The following is a 19,858-nucleotide window of genomic DNA, read 5'->3' as shown; positions in this document are numbered from 1 at the left end:
CTTTGGATAGCAAATATTTTACTTTAATAGCGAAATGAGGTTCTCTTGTAAGAGTAGTTAACATCGTCTGTGTTGTGATCATGGTGAAGTTGTATATATATATATATAGATTTAGAGGAAAACAACTATAGAAACTTACTTATTGATGTCCTGGCGATGAGATCTCGACGCTCCGGAGGGTTTGGGCTTTAAATAATTATTAAATTGGGCATATATATATATATGTTTATGTAGGTGTATTAGTGCACTTAAAAATAATATTTTTGGGTAATATATATTTGGAACATTGCGTTTTTCACGAAACTATTAATTTTCACTTCTTATAAAACACTAAACAGACAAATAATGAAAAAAAATACTATAAGAATATGGAGGGAATAAAAGAAGCGGCACTCGGTCATCCAGGTGAACTTTACTGCGGGAACTTCTCAATGAGCTTCTTATTACACATGCACGTTTGTGTGGTGGCTGATTTTGTTTTGGGTTTTCTGTTCTGTTACTGATAATTATTTGTTTTAATTTATTTTATTGTTAGCGTTGCGGCCTTTGTGGTAGTTTTTTTCATTGCAGTGGCTGACAATGATTTGATTTAATTCATTTTTTCCTTTTTTTTTTGTTCTGCACTTAATCCCGGCTTCTTTCGGGCCAGTTAGAGGCGGCGGCTACGATCCTCTCTAGTTCGTGTCCATGATCCCGACGGCGTTGTACTGTTTTCTTGTACATTCGGAGTCCTCGGAGGACCATAAGGAGCACTAGTAACCCGGCAATTAGACACAAGACATTAAAGACTTTCACGATTTCGTCCTTGTGGTCTATCCATTCCGCATTGTTTATAACGTTGGCAGTATTGCCTTCCGCTTTTGAAACTTTGGACCCCATTTTATTTTACCTTTGGTCCTTAAACGGAATCTCCGTGAAACGCGAAACAAGGATTCATGTTCACTGTGTTGAACTTTCCGTCGAACGTATTATTTTTGTATTATTGGTATTATTGCCGGCCGTACCTGCGAATCTGACTGCCTTCTCCGTAGAGTCATAGTTCTTTTATACCGTAGTTAGAGCTTTTCTTGTTGCTTCCGGGTTCTTATTTTCGTACCTAAGTGTTCCCATCTAGGTACTCATTTCCCCTTGTTCTAGCTAACTGGCACGCTTTGGATTTAGCTAGCGTCAGCTTTCGGGTTCATTTCAGTCTCTCGTTGCTTTTACTGAGCGATATATTATTCCATTGAATTGCCCAATTAGTGCATTATATTGCATTGTGCAAAGCTGGTCTTTCTTTCTTCTTTCGCAACTTCAGAGATTGTGGCTTCTGCTGTCCCCCTATTTGCCTCGCTTCCCGCCATAACCGGCGCTCGTAACACTACACAACTTTGTGATTGGCCACTCTTAAAGTTAAAGGTTCAAAGTACAATTTCCGCTTAATTGTGGCTCTAGGGTACGAAGGATTTTCTTGCTATTAAGCCGCAAAAAGTGCCTAAAAATCGAAAATTTGGAACTTTGACCAAGAATTTCTCAAAACTGCGACGTGATGGAAAGTTTCCAAGTAAGATGTAGTAATCTACAGCTAAAATCCTTTCAGGTTTGGTAGCTTTTTTTCTTGGTCTAAATTTTTGACGACCTGTGTTATTTAAAGTTATTTCACAGTAATTTTTAAATAACATTAAAAAGGTAGTTGTTTAATTACCTTTTCCAAAAGTTACTTTATCCTACACCTTATAAAGGTGCGGCTCTCACTTGACTTCCAGATGGTGTGGAAGTATATTAGAGACTTAAGACAGTAAATAAGTTTTAAAGTAAAGTCTTAATGTCTAAGAATCTGACGAGGGCTTGGTTCATGAAGGGCTAGAGCCAGTCTATATATATATTTAAGCCATCGCAGAAGATTTGTAATATTACTGTTGCATATTTTTATTTTAAAGAAGTTACTATTGTTCATAGTTAAACAACTATTTAAAATAGTTTCAAGGTACAAAAACAAAATACACACATCCCGTAAGCGTAACTATTTTAATAGTAGTTTAACTATTTAATAGTACGCAAAGCAAAAACAAACAAACGGACGACTATTTTTATTGTTAAAGTAGGGGAGAAGGGGGCACTAATAGGAGGAAAAGTTTGGTTAGACATAGCAGCTATAAATAAAAAGCCAGAGACTGGTATCACCAACAAGGCTGTTCTTTTGGCTAGAACTTTTTTCTCCATCATTTTGAAGTCAATTGCAAAGCTTTCGAGGAACGTTGCAAAATGTCAATATACTTTTTAAACCAGTCTAGCCCCAGTACTGGGGTAATAACAGTAAGAAACTTACTGTCGCTGTTAACGGTATAGGGTAAAAGAGATAATTTTCATAACATTTTATTGACTTTTTGACACTAATCCTTCGATCTAAAATGGAATACATTTGTTGTGGGTTTTTTTAACCTTTTTTTTGCTGTTAAAAATGAGGTTTTCGATTTTTGACGTGGAGCTCCATATTTTTGTAAGTTTCTAATTTTTCTTCCTTGATTTCTAGAATTCCATTAATTCTTAAAAATTTCGAGTTGTCAAATTTTTGTTTTGCTACCCTTAACCGCTACTTATGTAATTTTTCTCAGCTTGACTGCAATCTAACGCAAACAAATTCGACCATGAGCACAACCAATACTGCGACTACGACCAATAGTACTACCAACCTGCAGAAGTCATCTAAATCAATATTTGTCTTTATTAAAAAAAACGGTCAGTAGCAAATTCCACCCAGAAAAAATCTAGAAAAATCACAGTAATTACGAAAATAATTAGGAGCCGCGTAAGGGGTACTTTCTAGAATAAAAAGCGACCCCTAAGTGCCCCAAAATTCGATTTGTTTTTTTTTTAAATTCTTTCTTTTGTCATTTCTCTGTTATAAATGTTGTTAAAATGGTTTAAAAATGTGATGTTCATAATCTTTTGGCATACCCGCAAATAACTGAATTTAAATTTTTTTGGAGATTCAGCATCCTTAGTCAAGTCCCTAATATTTTCAAATTTGGCTAACCTGATGTGACATCACGGCCTCCCCATATGCTTGTATGTATGTTCTGCTGGCGCATGTATGTATGTACATATGTATGTCCTCCTGTCGCAATTTAAGTGTGACCGCGCAAGGAAAAAATGAAAATACCACAGCCAACACATTTAAAACGACACTACCACACTCAACACGTTTAAAATGCGCGGTTAAAAAATCGATTATATCGCAAATCTTTTCTTTTGCGCCTTTTTCTTAGGTAAACGTTAAATTTTAACGAAATTTTCCTTAAAATTGTTTTTGTTTTTTAAAATGCAAAAGCCCGATCAGCAAACTATTTATTAGTTTTCAAATGTTGAGTTATCGACAAACTTTAGATCTGTACAAAACAAAAACAAACAATGATTTGCTCTGCTATGTACACACACACGCACAAAATAAATATATCCAAAAAATGCGTATTTTACCCACACAGCCATTAGATACATATATGCGTGTGTACGTTTGTGTGTGTGCATTGCAGCTGACTAAGGAATTGAGATTCGATCAAATTCAAATTCAAGATAATACTGATATCCTTTTGCTAAAAGAATATTTCATTTTCATCTCCACAACATACTTACATAAGACATTTTGTAACCGATTTTTGTGAACTAAAATTCAAATCGCATTGATAATATTAAAAGAACATTAAATATTCAAACCAATTGATTCTCTTGCTCTTTATTACACGTGCCTCATATTGTTTAAACAAATTCAAATGTTTAAACAATTTGATTCATGGCTTCCCCGCCCACCTGCCTTCCTTATCTAAACTATAATATAAGTCTACCCCTAAAAAACGGTCGGTAGCAAATTCCACCCAGAACGGATTGACATAAAAATCTAAAAAAATCACACTAATTACTAAAATAATTAGGAGCCGCGTGAGAGGTACTTTGTAGAACAAAAAACAACCCCAAATGTTGTTAAAATGGTTTAAAAATGTGATGTTCATAATCTTATGGCATACCGGAAAATAACTGCATTTAATTTTTTTGGAGATTCAGCATCCTTAACCAAGTCCCCAATATTTTCAAATTTGGTTAACCTGATGTGACGTCACGGCCTCCCCATATGTTTGTATGTATGTTCTGCTGGCGCATGCATGTGTGTTTGTAAGGGGAAAATGAAAATACCACAGTCAACACATTTAAAATGGAAATGCCAAGCTCATAACACGTTTAAAATGCGAGGTTAAAAAATCGATTATATCGCAAATTTTTTCTTTTGCGCCTTTTTCTTAAGTAAACGTTAAATTTTAAAATGCCTTCTTTATCTTCTATTATTAATATAATTCTAATCAAGGTGAAAAATTAATGGAAACAAAAATACTGAAGCAAAATATCAATTGTAAAATGCAGTAATATGGAATTGCTTTTCTTATTGCTGTTTTTTAAATTAGTCAAATACATAAAGCAAAACATTTCTTCGCATAAATATTGCTTTTCCTTGTAAGAGTTGTCTACTATGGATACCTTCCAAAAGCCCCCGTTAACTAATTCGCCAAGAGTATTTGGTTTTTATTTACCTTTTCGTTACCTATAATAATAATCCCTCTAATTTCATAAATCTTAGCCAAAATTATCTTATTGGTTGTTCGAGAGCTATCTTTACGAGAGAGATCTATCTTTTAGCAATTTTTTGTTCTACTTTTTTTTAAGAAATCAAGTTTATTTTTTAGATTTGCACGCTAATCGATTTGGAATTTATAGCCTCTTCTTATAGAGTCCATCCGTTTGAAACGGTTGGGATTTTTGACGAATGTGAAACTCGTGTTCCCACAGAACTCCATCCACCATCTACCATCCAATAACAGCTGACTGAAAAGCAGTTGCTCAGCTCAACATTAACGAAGGGGGAAATTGCGTTCTCCTAATCCTTTTGCAAAATAATACAATAAATATTATATATAAATATATTAATAGCATATGATAATAGTTAAAAAACATATCTGAACATTTTTAACATATCCTATAACGAGTATGCATATATTGCTGACTGGGGGAGAGCCTAACCTTCCGTACCCCACACTCCGCTCTAACTAAGCCTCTGTCTAGCCAATATTAATCTGGCAAATTTGTAAACAAAACCAAATTTTTGCTGTTTTGGTAATTTATAGCAACTTTGGAACCTTTTAGGAGTACATATTACCCTTTTAATAAGTATTAGTTATTATTTACGAAGGGCAGAACATATTCTGAGACTTCGCTGCTAACATTGATGTTTTCGTACGCAGAACAGCTTAAATTTTGGCCCACTCATAGCAACCTGTTTGCGAATGCTTTTCCGCCCATAACAAACTACAAATAATTAAAAAAAACCCAAGAAACAATGAGCTGAAGCAATATTTAATTTTATCCCGCCATTGATTTGATTTGTTCTCGCTGTCATCGTTCCAATTTTCACAGTCAAGAGGAAGAATTCAGAGTTATACCGAGAAAACATCGCCTAACTATCGCATAAAAGAGCCCGTCAAAGTCCGTCAAAATTGGATGGCGGACTAACTGGGTAATTTCCGTAACGGCAAAACCTTATGGACCATCCGTTCAACGGATGGTAGATGGTGGATGGAGCTCTGTGGGAAGACCCTATTAATTACATGCTCAACCCTGTATGAAATTCTATATTTAAACAATATGTTTTGGACAAAGTACTAATGTTATGAAGAAAATTAATGTTAGGATTTGTGTCGGAAAATGAATTTCTTTTTTGTGTTCTGTGCAGCAGATAACTTATATTTCTTACGTAGTTTGCTAGGACAATATACTGTTGTTTTTACGGAAATTAAGGAAAAAAGTTAAAATAAAATATTTTTTCGTCTAAAAAATAGGAATTTTTTAAATGTAAAATAAAAACCAAATATAAAGGTATGCTTAGTTTCCAATTTTATTTCCGCAGGCGAAGCTGCGGGCTACCGACTCTGCTAGTCTATAATAAATGTCTTCGATCTGTCGTAGAAATGTAAATGCAATTTTTTGTATGCAAAAGGATATCAGTATTATCATTAATTTGAATTTAAGCGAATCTAACTTCCTTAGTCAGTTGCAATGCACACACACGCACATATCTAGGGATTGTGTTTATAAAAAACTCATTTTGTGGCTTTTATATGTTTCGTCCATGTGTGTGTGCAACGGAGCGAAATAACGTTTTTTACAAATCAACAATTCGTAAATATCTCAACGTTTTAAAACTAATAAATAGTTTGCTGATCAGTTTTTTGCATTATAAAAATAAAAGCAATTTTAAGGAAATTTTAAACTGTAAAATAAGGTCTACCGATATTTTTAAATTTAACGTTTACTGAAGAAAAAGGCGCAAAAGAAAAGATTTGCGATATTATCGATTTTTTATTTTCCCCTTGCGCGGTCACACTTAAAGTGCGACAGCAGGATATACGTACATTCATACATGCGCCAGCAGAACATACATGCAAACATGGTAACGTCACATCAGGTTAGCTAAATTTGAAAATATTCGGGGCTTGGTTAAGAATGCTGAATCTCCAAAAAATTTAAATGCAGTTTTTTGCGGGTATGCCATAAGATTATGAACATCACATTTTAAAACCATTTTAACAACATTTATAACAAAAGAAAAAATTAAAAAAAAAAAAAAATCGATTTTTGGGGCATTTTGGGGTCGTCTTTTGTTTTAATCTTTACGTCACACTCTGCGCCTAATTATTTCCGAATTAATTTGATTTTTCTAGATTTTTAGGTCAATCCGTTCTGGGTGGAATTTGCTACTGACCAAATTTTATCCCTACAATTCTATTAGATCAGAGATTATCCCTAGCCTTTCCACCACCATGTTCTCCCACTTTTGGGATTTTGGGCCCTCGGCCAGCTCACTCCTCCTGCATTCTCTGGGCAGCGGCGGCGATAGTTGGGTTCAAGTACTCCAAGTTTGTTTTACACGAACAAAGACGTCCGACTCCTTTGCCGGCTCTCGAGCGACTGTCTCGATCCGCCAATCGTTAAGCTTCGGCTGCAGTCCTCTGCTGACGATCGTGTCGGCTACTGCGGTGTCGTCGTTCCGGGCAGAGGACCCCTTCGCGTTGAGCTTCGGCTGCTTTTTAGCTTCGGCTGCGTTTCAGCTTCGGCTGCTGCCCTATCTCTCCTTTCCTCTCCCGCGCGGTGTGCGTGTGGGTTTTCCTAGGCGTTAGTTCCCTCCGTGGGTCTTTGGTTTACCTCTTATCCTTTTTTTATCTTTGCTTATCTCAACTTATCTATACTTAGCTCTATAAAAATGTGGGGTTTTCCTCACCCTCCATCCCTTCTTCGGGGATAAAGACCCGTTGCACCTGTCGCGAGGTCTGTACTCGGTATCGTACGTCCCCCACCTCTTCCAAGAATCGGAGGTTCCTGCCTGCAGCGTGGCGGATTCGCCGTTGGACGCTTTCCAGGAGTGCGGCGCCATTCGTCGGTGGCGGGTAGCGGGCGTACCTTTTGGACTGGCCTCGAGGTGGACTGGACTGGCTTCGGAGTGACCACGATCCGTCCGGCGGTGGCCATAATGACTTCGCTTGGTGGTGTAAGGATGCTTTCTCGGCCGGGGTACAAATCTCAGTAGTATCCAAGAGTCCTTTACAAGAAATTTGTAAATCACCGAAACACCGGACTAGGGGGTTCCGTTCCACAGGTGAACGGGTAGTATTAAGGGAGTCTTCGCCGAAGGTTTTTATCCGCGTCGAAAAAAACGCAGACGAAGTTGGTTGTGTAGAGCTCTATTCCCCGAGGGAATTTCGAGCGATGCCGAGCCGAGAGCGTATCTCGTGGGCGTCGGCGATGAAAAATCCGCCGGGCTGGACCTTCGGGCGAGGCCGAGCCGGGAGGGATATTTTGCGGGCGTTGGGTAGTAAGAGGACGAGAAGATTAAACTCGATCGACTGGCCGGGACGGGTGTCAACCGGCGAACCTAAAATCGACGGAAGAGGCGAAGATACTAGGGTACCAGGTCGGACGGGACGGGTGTCCGCGTGCGAGCCTCGCAACCCTGCGAAAGTGGTAGGGAAACTAGGGTTACGGATAAGGCGAGACGGGTGTCTACGCGCGAATTCCTCAAATCTACGGTGGAGGTGGGAGACCTAGGATAACGGATAAGGCGGGACGGGCGTCCAACCGCAAAATCCCAAAGCTACGGAAGAGGTGGGAAAACTAGGATAACGGATAAGGCGAGACGGGCGTCCACGCGCAAATCCCCAAAGCTACGGAAAAGGTGATGATCCACATTCAGGTCCGGTGGCACTACGGAATGCGACTACTGTGGCGAACGGGAGGGGTGTCCACGTTCAGGCCCAAAGCAACGGTGGTGTCGCCGCTTGGCCGATCACGGGGAATGCTCTTTAACAATTGCTGGACAGTAGTTGGAGTTCTGCTCACTTGATCGTTAGCGTTAGCATTAGCGTTAGCGTAAGTTTTATTCTAAAAGGAATGGTTACATTGCTCTTACATTTACTTAATTGGCATACCGCAGTTTCTCTTCCCTCTCTGTTGACTCTGGGGCCGAGTCCTCTTAATAAAATACTTGAATATATAATGCCCGTTATAAATCTACGTGTGTTTCTCCTTTTTTTTTTTTTAGGATGACAATTCTGAATTGCTCATTTTGAAGGTGCGAGTGATTCTTGTCGATCGAATCTTGGGTTCTGGTGAGGTTCTCTTTTCAGGCCTCCCAATGGTCGTTGTCGTCTTGTTTTCTTCACCTTCATTTTTGCAGGATACATTTTTATTCTTTTTCCACCGTATAATTGCCGTTGTAACCATTGCAACTATGGTGATTATTGATATGGTCGCTATCGTGCTGACGTTTGCATACCTTTGTATGCCGTCCATCGACTCATTTGGTTGTTGAGTCTGCATTTTCTCCAGGGTTTGGACTTCTTCCTGTAGCTGCGTCAGCTGTTGTGTGTGTTTACCATATCTCGATCCCATATCGTGCTCCATTATTACTTCGGGTTTGTTAAGCAGACTCATCGGGTGGACAAAAATTGCTGGTTCCTGCTCATGTATTGCTGACTGCAAGTGAGGGTGACCTTGTAACGTTACTGTCGCACTGCGTGCTATGCAATTTTCCTTTAAGGTTATCTTCCCACTGCCGTCTATGTGAACTTGATGACGCTCTTCCCCGCATACATACGTCAGGGTGATTTCTTTGGCGGTAGCGAAAATCCACGAATTAGGCAACGTAAGTGGATACCATACGCTTGATGCTGGTTCTTCTGTTGATGCACACAGCGGATCATGTTCCTTGTGAAAGGCTGCCAATGTGCACCTTAACAACTCATGAGCTGGGCCTAAGGTTGCTTGTCGTAGCTTGCACAATAATGATCCAGTTGACAGCCTAGTACATCCTTCGAGCTCTCCCTTGCTGATGGCGAAATGCCGATCTTGATGGTCACTGATAGCCAAATACTCGGTTTCTGTGCGCACGATTCTGATGGTGTTGTTTACCACGATTGGGATCGGTGATAGATGATAGACGTTGAATTCCTCCTCGTCTACTAACGGTACCTTGCTGCGGAACACAAATAGCTTGTCTAGTTCCTGGACCTGTGTTGTTATCAGTCGATATACATCGTGGATAGTCTCCTGTTTGACTGGAAGCCTCCGTCCACTTGGCAAATGTGCCTGAATATTGATCAACTCTCTTCGTAGTTGATTTACTGATAGCAAAGCTGGATCAATCGTTCCCTTGTGAACACCGGTCACAACATTAATTATCATTGCTTGGGTGCGTTTTATATGCCCAGCAACTAATGATAATTCTGTCGCGATTTGGGCCACCTTTCCTGTTTTGATGGAGTTTTCAAGGTTTGTAACCAGACCTTCGACTCTCTTTAAGCGTTCTTCATCTTCATCATGTTGTAGCTGGACTTCATCACGTTGACCGTACTGTCCAGTATCGAAGTTTGTTTTTTAAGTATGTGCGTATGATCCAACTCCTTTGACTTAATTTTCTGTAGCGTTGTTTCTATCTTCTGAGCATACTGTGAATCCAGAACTCCGAACAGCCCCTTTGCTAAATTTCCTACTAGATCAAGGGCACCCCTTTTCTGCCTCTGGTGGTTGAACAGGTCCTGGGTGTCCTGAAATTCATCCACACCTTGAGTTAGGGCCTGCACGATAGTTCCACAGGTTCCTTCTCGGCCGCAGTACTTCTCTAGGCCTGTAACTCCCTTCGTAAATGCTTGTATCTCTTCTGCCAAACTTCGTAAATCGAAGTATGACACGATCGTCCATTCCGCCGATGATAACGTGATGCGATCCTGTAATTCTACATACGTGCCCGACATGTTAAATGGTGTCACCCTCACCGGTGGCTCTGGCACTGGAGCCTGTTGGGTGAAAACGGCGAGTGCCGTGATGATTATGATTGTGTTCAAAATCTTGGTGATCGTTGTGGTGGTAGCTTCTGGACAGTCGATCCTTGATCTTCCACGGGCAAAATTGCTAAACGATGAATGGCCCGAGTACACTCTCCAGTCGCGGTTTTTATGTCGACCACCCGTGTGTGTCCGTCTCTTCCTGGATGCGTTCTTAACACTCTCCATAGTGGCCACTGGAGTGGTGCTGCGTTGTCCTCTTTTATTACCACCAAATTTCCGGGTTGAATTGACCCCTTTGTCGTAGTCCACTTTGCTCTGTCCTGAAGTTGGTGCAGATATTCCAGGCTCCACCTTTCCCAGAAGTGTTGTCTGACCTTGTCCACTTGCTTCCAACGAGTGACCAAGCCTGATCGTCTTTCTTGTCCGTGCACTTGTGGTGATGCCGTCAGTGCTTCTCCTATCAAGAAATGGCCGGGGGTTAGAGCGGCCAAATCGTTTGGGCTGGAAGAAATTGGAGTCAAAGGCCGTGAATTTAGTATGGCTTCCACATCTACGGTGGCGGTTTCTAGCTCCTCATGAGTCAACGATGCTGCTGATATGCTTCTGATTAGTAGGTGTTTTGCCGATTTGACTGCGGCCTCCCAAAGAGCCCCAAAATGAGGTGCTCTTGGTGGTATAAAACAAAATTCTGTTCCAACCTGCGTACATGTTCCCTGTATTAAATCTTGAGCTCCTTAGTCATGAGTGCTGTCTTTTAGTTCTGCCAACTGATTATTCGCCCCTACAAAATTTGTGGCATTGTCGCAGTAGATTCGTACTGGAGCACCTCGTCGTCAAATGAATCTTTTTGGGGCTGCAATAAAGGCCTGAATCGTTAGATCAGTAACTACTTCCAGGTGCACTGCCTTTGTTGAAAAACAGCAGAATACTGCTATATACACCTTGTGTGGCCTTTTTCCCCGGATTTTGTAGTGTACCCAAAGTGGTCCACAATAATCTACCCCGCTGATCATAAACGGCCTTGCAGCTTGTACTCGATCTCTGGGTAGTGGACTCATGATTTGGCCCAATAATCTGGGTCGAGCCCGGCAACATCGTACACATCGTTGCACTATCATCATCGCTAGTTGCCGTCCTTTGATTATCCAGAATTCTTGCCTGCTGTGGGCTAACAACGTTTGTGGTCCGCAATGTTTCAATTGCACATGTTTATTATGCAGCATTAACCGTGTCAACTCGTGGTCAAATGGCAGTAACATCGGATGCTGGGCATTGTAGCTAAGTGCTGATTCCTGCAGGCGCCCTCCAACCCGCAGTATTCCATTTTCGTCTATGACCTGTTGGTCATTGGCTGTCACCTTTTCTCGTCCCTTTAAACTGTTCAATGTGTCCTTGAATGCCTTTTTTGTATTTCCTTTACAATGACTTCTCGGGCCTTTATTATTTGTTCTGGAATGATTGGTCCTGTCTCCCTGTTTTTAGGGTTCTTGACGTTGGGCTTGAAGCGCAACAACCACACAGTGACCCGCAGTAGGACTTGAAACGATCCTCGGTGGTTGATATTGTCAATCTAACCATTGTTTTCTGCACTTATCACAATGTTTGTTGTTACCTTCCTTTTTTCTGGACCTTCGTAGATTATTCCCTTCTTTATTCCTCGGCCCCATTATCTGGGCTCCTTTTTTAGGAATGTTGGTCCGTTGAACAATAGTTCATGCTGCTGTAGCTGGGGGGCCTTGCATACCCTTGATACGAGATCTGCAGGGTTCTGCTCTGATGCCACGTGTGCCCATTGCTCTGGCATAGATATCTCATGAATCCTCGAGACTCGGTTTGCCACGAACGTGTGAAAGGATGAAGCTGACGCCGTTATCCATGCTAGTACAATCTTGGAGTCTGTCCAGTAGTAGACTTCCTGCATGTCGAACGGTAGGTCTGTCTTTACTCTGTCGACTTATTCTGCTCCTAATACTGCTGCGCATAGTTCAAGTCGCGGCAGTGTTTGCTTCACTAGTGGGGCCACGCGAGACTTGGCGCATAGCAAGTGACTCTCAACTCCAGTCTTAATTGAATTGCAACGAAGGTAGGCAGTTGCTCCATATGCTGTTTCAGATGCATCCGTAAAAATATGTAATTGTGTTGTAGCATGACTGTCCTTCGTTAATGGACACCTTGGAAATTGTAGGCTGGAAAGCGTTTGAGATTCCTTGCGAAAGTTCTGCCATTGTTGTGTATCCTTGCTGTCTAAAATGGTGTCCCAGTCAAGATCCTTTTGCCATAGTTGTTGCATGAAAATTTTTTCAGTCGTGGTTACGGGGCATAACAAACCAAGTGGGTCAAAAATCTTGGCTAGTTCGGAGCACACGATTCGTTTTGACACTGGACCTTCCTCGATCGTAGTTGCTCGTCCCTGTAATTGGTCTTCTTGTGGATTCCAGATGACCCCAGAGTCTTGATGGTGGAATCGGAGAACCGAATAAAATCCAAATCTATTTCCTGGTCTTCCTTGGGAATCGTTTCCAGTAGCGCTGGATGATTGGCGCACCATTTCCGCAGGCTTAGATTCGCGGAGCCCAGTAGCTGACGAACCTGGTCCTGCTGTTTCCTTGCTTCGTCCAGCGTGTCAGCGCCTGATAAGCAATCGTCCACGTAGAAGTTCAGTTTTATTGCTGTGGCTCCAACTTGGAGATGTGTCGGAGCTGTGATTGCTAGTTGTTGTAAGCATCTGGTGGCTAAATACGGAGCACATGCTGTACCGTATGTCACCGTGTTAAGTCGAAAATATCGAATCTTGTCAGTTGGATTTTTTCGCCAGAGAATTAGCTGATAGTTTCGGTCGTTGGGATGCACCCAGATCTGTCTGTACATTTTTTCAATGTCGGCGGTGAATACAAACCGGTAGCATCGAAACCTGGATGGTATTGACAAGAGCTCTCCTTGAACTGTCGGCCCAATGCGTAATATATCATTCAAGCTTTTTCCGCTTGTGCTCGTTGCGGATGCGTCAAACACCACTCTCAACTTTGTTGTTGAACTGTCGGGTTTTAGGACACAATGATGAGGTATGAAATAATGATTCCTTGATAGCTGCCGCTCGTCTATTTCTGTCATGTGGTTTAATCTTTCATAGTCATCCATGAATTGTACATACCCTTGCCGTATTGAGGCATCTCTTTGCAATCTTTTTTCTAGACTGGACAATCTTCGTTGAGCCATGCGGTCGGTTGGCAGTGCCATTTCTCGAATCTCGGTGTCCAGATTACAAAATTGTTGCCACAGATCGTGCAATTGTGCTAGGCGGTTGGAATAATATCCCTCGCGACGTTTTCTTAATGAGCTGCTGGATCTGCCCTTGCAATTCATGCTGATCGTCTAACAGTTGACTCACTTGTTCTGATCTAGCTAGGCTTGTTTCCATCATGAAGGATTTTGGCATTTTGATGGTTTCCCTGTTTCCCTAGTCTGGTGTAAAGGAACTGTGAAGCTTACCTTTTAGATCGGTGGCGTTGTTTTCTGGAGGACCGTTGGTGATATGCCTTGGCTGGCGGACTTTGTCAGGTGCCTTATCTGGAGGACCTTAGTGTTGTGCCTGAACTGGAGGACTTTTAATGAGGTGCCTGAACTGGAGGACCTTTAGTAATGTGCCTAATCTGGAGGACTTTGGTGTTGTGCCTGAACTGGAGGAATTCTAATGAGGTGCCTGAACTGGAGGACCTTTAGTAATGTGCCTAATCTGGAGGACTTTTTTAATGAGGTGCCTGAACTGGAGGACCTTTAGTAATGTGCCTAATCTGGAGGACTTTAGTTTAGCGTGGTTCAAAAGAATTAGTTAATGATTCCTTGTAAATGTGATCCTTGGAAATGCAAGGATCACGTCGGGGTCAACAATGTTTAATCGCACCTTGAACGAGAGGGATCAATGAATGTTGTAGGTTTCGGTTAGCTTGAGTTTGAATTATTAGTTAACGCGAGTGTGCTCGCGGGAGTGCAGAGTAAAGTACGCGGAGTTATAGGGTGAATAGATAACTGATTTATTGGATTATTGATATATGCTTATATACTAATTAGATAGGGCGGAAGCTTCTTCGTAAGATCAGTGGAGTGGGTTACATTTAAGGTGTTTTGCTGTGTCAATTTGTGATTGTAGGTCGTGCACTGTGTTGCCGTACTTTGCTGTGCCTGCAGAATGCGCTGTTGTGTAGTGGCCGAGCTTCTGCTGCGCCTGCAGAATATGCTGTTTGTACAGGTGCTGGGTGGGGGTGCGTCAGTGGGTTAATGGTGGGTCGTTTGGTGAGTGAGACAATCAGTGTGGTATTGTTGGCTTTCTTGGAGCAACTAGCTTGTATGCTGCAACCTTGTTGGGTTGGGTACTGCTAGTTACGACTTGCTTGACATATGCTGAAACCTGGTTGGGTTGAGTACTGCTAGTTGCGAACAAACAAAAACAAACAATTATTTGCTCTGCTATGTACACACACACGCACAAAATAAATATATCCAAAAAATGCGTATTTTACACACACAGCCATTAGATACATATGTATATGCGTGTGTACGTTATTGTGTGTGCATTGCAGCTGACTAAGGAATTGAGATTCGATCAAATTCAAATTCAAGATAATACTGATATCCTTTTGCTAAAAGAATATTTCATTTACATTTCCACAACATACTTACATAAGACATTTTGTAACCGATTTTTGTGAACTAAAATTCAAATCGCATTGATAATATTAAAAGAACATTAAATATTCAAACCAATTGATTCTCTTGCTCTTTATTACACGTGCCTCATATTGTTTAAACAAATTCAAATGTTTAAACAAGAAAGGAAGCTAGCTTCGGCCAGCCGAAGCTTATATACCCTTGCAGATCATTCCTATTAATTAACAAATCGCAAAAATGTTCAATTTTCTAATATTTCTCATTAATTTTCCGATCGTTCCTATGGCAGCTATATGATATAGTCGTCCGATTTTGATCAAATTAAAATTGAAATTCGGAAATATTTAAAAAGAGTCATATCCTAGAGTAGAAGATAATACAATAAAAACCAAAGAAGCTAGAATTTATTTCCTATTACTTTTCCATTAATTTTCCGATCGTTCCTATGGCAGCTATATGATATAGTCGTCCGATTTTGATTAAATTAAAATTGAAATTCGGAAATATTTAAAAAGAGTCATATCCTAGAGTAGAAGATAATACAATAAAAACCAAAGAAGCTAGAATTTATTTTCTATTACTTTTCCATTAATTTTCCGATCGTTCCTATGGCAGCTATATGATATAGTAGTCCGATTTTTTAAATAATTAATTCGAAATTCAGAAATATTTAAAAAATAACATCCCCAAAAGTAGAAAGTAATATTTCAAAAAACACCGAAGCTAGAATTTTTTAAAGTTTTTTTTTTTCGATTGTTCCTATGGGAGCTATAAGATATAGTTGTCCGATCCGGCTCCGACATATATACTACCTGCAATAGAAAGAAGACTTTTGCGAAAGTTTTGTCCCGATAGCTCAAAAACTGAGAGACTAGTTTGCGTAGAAACAGACAGACGGACAGACGGACAGACGGACGGACAGACGGACATGGCTAGATTGACTCGTCTTGTGATGCTGATCAAGAATATATATACTTTATGGGGTCGGAAACGTCTCCTTCACTGCGTTGCAAACTTCTGACTGAAATCATAATACCCTCTGCAAGGGTATAACAATTTGATTCACGGCTTCCCCGCCTACCTGCCTTCCTTATTATTAACATAATTCTAATCAAGGTGAAAAATTAATGCGAAAACAAAAATACTGAAACAAAATATCAATGGTAAAATGCAGTAATTTGGAGTATGCAGTAAAAGGGTATACTAGATTCGTGCAAAAGTATGTAACAGCTAGAAGGAAGCGTTTCCGACCCCATAAAGTATATATATTCTTGATCAGGGTCACTAGCCGAGTCGATCTAGCCATGTCCGTCTGTCCGTCCGTCTGTCCGTCTGTCCGTCTGTATGAACGCTGAGATCTCAGAAACTACAAAAGCTAGAAGGTTGAGATTTCCCACACATATTCTTTGGCTTCCTACGCAGCGCAAGTTTATTTTAGCCGAGCGCCACGCCCCCTCTAACGCCCACAATCGCCCACTAACGATTTTAAAATGGGTCCTGCGCCCACATCCTTAAAGATTTCCGAGAAATATAAATGCAATTTTGTTGTGTATATTTATACCTATCGAAATGTAGAAGACATTTTTCAAATCGGACCATTCATTAAAAAGTTATACGCAATCAAAAATTATATATCTATCTCCCTCGCACTCCCTTTAGCTGAGTTACGATTATTAGTCGGGACACCAACCCGACACAGCGTTCGCACTCCCTTTAGCGGAGTGACGGGTATTAGATAGTCGGGACACCAACCCGACTATAGCGTTCTCTCTTGTTAACATGTAAATTTAATCAAATTCGTATCCTATCTATTTTTTTCTTAAAGAATTTTTTTCAAATAATGTTTCTAGGCTTAAACGGCAATGGATTGGGAATTTAATTACATGCTCATTGCAGTATGACATTCTAAATTTAAATAATATGTTTTGGACAAAATACTAATGTTTTGAATGAAATTAGTGCAAGGATTTGTGTCAAAAAAGGAATCTGTTTGTTTCTGTTTTGTCCATCTGTTAACTTATGCAAACAATCCATAATAATTTTAAAAAGATTTAAAAAAGACACATGTTTTTTAAGTAGTTTTCAAAGGACAAAATATTTTTGTTTTTACGGATATCAAGGGAAAAAGTTCTGATAAAATCTTTTCTCGGATTATAGAATAAAAATTAGGAATTTTTTAAATTTAAAATAAGTACCAAAGATAAAGCAATGCTTAATTTTCAATTTTAATTTTCGCAGGCGAAGCTGCGGGCTACAGACCCTGCTAGTAAGAAATAAATTAAAGACCATATGTTATCATATAGTATCCTCAACCATTTTCATCTCAAATGGAAATTTTAAAGTTCGGCTAAATACCACGAAGATTGAAGACCAAGAAAATATTTAGTAAGAAATTGGGCATGAAATTGGCTTTCAGATAATAATTTTTTCAAAAAATCTCGCGAGCGTCCAATGTCCAATGAAGTATCCCGAACATAATGAGACGATTTTCAGGAATTTGACATTGACGAAAATTGGTTCGCAATTTTTTCAACTTATGACGCTTTAAGCTCCAATTTTTAATGCAGTCCTCTGATGTTCTAAGGAACTTTCAGTAAACGCGGCGCGTTATTTAAACGAGCCATTTGGCCGCTAGGGCCACATACTATTCTTGCCCTTGTACTATTTGAGCCCCCTTCTCCCCTAATATTATTTATAGTTACTAAACTATCTTCATTGGTCAATTTTACCAAGCAAATTTTTTTGTGTGTACTTTGTTTTTGAAAAAATGGCATTTCACCGCGGTACTCAGTTAAGATAAGGAAATGATAAGGAAATACCGAAAAAATACCAGATTTAGCGGATGAATTCCGATGAACGTCTTTAGCCGCGGCCCAAAGAATACAAAATTTGATTTTGGGCTGTGTTTGTGCAGAAGCGGTGTGCCAATAACAATTTATAGATGGAAGGAAAACCACAAAAACCAATGGAAAACTGCCTGTAGGAGTTGCTTCAATACATATCGCTATTCCAAAAGCGAATTTAAAGCTGGATCGCAAGCTCAGGCTCAACGTTTAGTAATATTTTAAAATTGGCGCCAGTTGATTTGTTTGCTGAGAATAAGACCATGCTAAATGCATTGCGGATGAACTCCGAAAACTTCGGTCCCACAAACAGATTAATATTTTTCGACTAGTAAAACTCTTAGCCGAACTGAGTACTAGGCTAAAGACTATAATGTCGTCTACGTAAACGTAGCAAGTTTTCCCTGTGTATTTCCTCAATATGTCATCTAAAGCCCTTTAAAAAAAGGATGTAGAATTTTTTAGGCCGAACGGAAGTCTTGTGAATTTATATTTTTCGCTGTTTACAGCGAATGTTCGTATCTTTCAGTGATAGTTAATGAAAGCCACTTTTAAAATCTAATACCAAGAAATACTTGTTGTCACCAAGCTGTGCAATAATTTCGCCAGTTTCGGGGATCGGATACCGATCTGAGATAGTTAAGTTTCCTATAGTCGATTACCAATCTGTACTTTTTTTCTTTGGACTGACCGGACTTCTTCGGAACCACCCAGAGTGGTGCATTATATGGTGATCTTGAGGGCCTTATATTGCCATCTTTTAGCATCTCAATTATTTGTTTTTTACTTCTTGTTTTTATGATATTGGGATGGGTAGTGTTTTCCGTAAACTGCGAGTCTGGTGAAGTTCTGATCTCGCCTACAACTTTAGTTGTGTATGCTTACTTTTTATCAGGATCTGCAAGGAGGATCTTGTGACTTTGTACGAGGGTATTTAAAATTGATGTTGAGATTCGGTCATATCGGGTTAAGCCGTCAGCAACATTATCAATGACCCACTTATTGGCACAAGCTTATTCTGCTGAATTGTAACTTGGTTTGCTCCAATTGCCAATAATGCATAATAACCGACACTTTGCTTTATACCTATTCTGTTAACCTATGCACTGTTTACCTATAAATACCGTTAAGTTTATACAATAAAATCAGTAACAATTTTGACTCCTACAATCAAGTTTTACTCATTTTGCATTCAACAGAGTCTGTCGCTCTAGTCTTCAGATACTTATATGCCATCCTTAGTCCAACTGGTTCAAGTTTTAGTTGCGACGACTTCAGGCAGACAGTTTATGTACTGTATGACCCCGACGTGATCTCACCAAGAGATCACACCCGAGAACATAACGTTGGAGATATCTTCCATACCAGTCCTTTTTCCCAAGTCGTCAACAAGGCGACAGATTAAGGACACCTGAGCAAAGTCGACTCAAGAAGTTGGAAGACTGGTCAACAAGGCGACCAGCTCCGTCAACGATTTAATAAAATCGTTTTTCTTATCCCGGTAAACGGATTTAGATCATCCAATCCCGGACACATTCTCGAAGTTGTCAACAGGCGACACTTTGAACCAGAATTAAACATTCTCAGAATACGAGAACTCAGCACCACAGTTGCTGTCATCAAATTCACCCAAATAATTCATAAGAGTTAAAAGCTTCTTTGACCAATTCGGTTGCGAATAGAAGCGTATCCTGCTATACAAGCAAATAAAACACTCCCAACGGGTCAGAAGTTTTTAAACACAAGATAATAAATATGAGTGACATGGATGAGCAAGCAGTCACAGAAGCACTAGACGTGCAAGAGGAGATCAGTCAAGAAATCTCAAAATTTATCATCCACTTTATGAAAGATTCATCGGAGAGGAAATCAAGTCCGAACTATTATGAAAACACACTAACCATACTCGATGACGCTTGGAGTCGATTAACAAAGAATGAAAGTATAGAACTACAGTATACATGAAGTTCTATAACGACTGTCGTGAGT

Source organism: Drosophila takahashii, chromosome 2R, assembly GCF_030179915.1.
Source record: "Drosophila takahashii strain IR98-3 E-12201 chromosome 2R, DtakHiC1v2, whole genome shotgun sequence".
NCBI lineage: Eukaryota > Metazoa > Arthropoda > Insecta > Diptera > Drosophilidae > Drosophila > Drosophila takahashii.
This window is presented reverse-complemented; position numbering follows the sequence as displayed.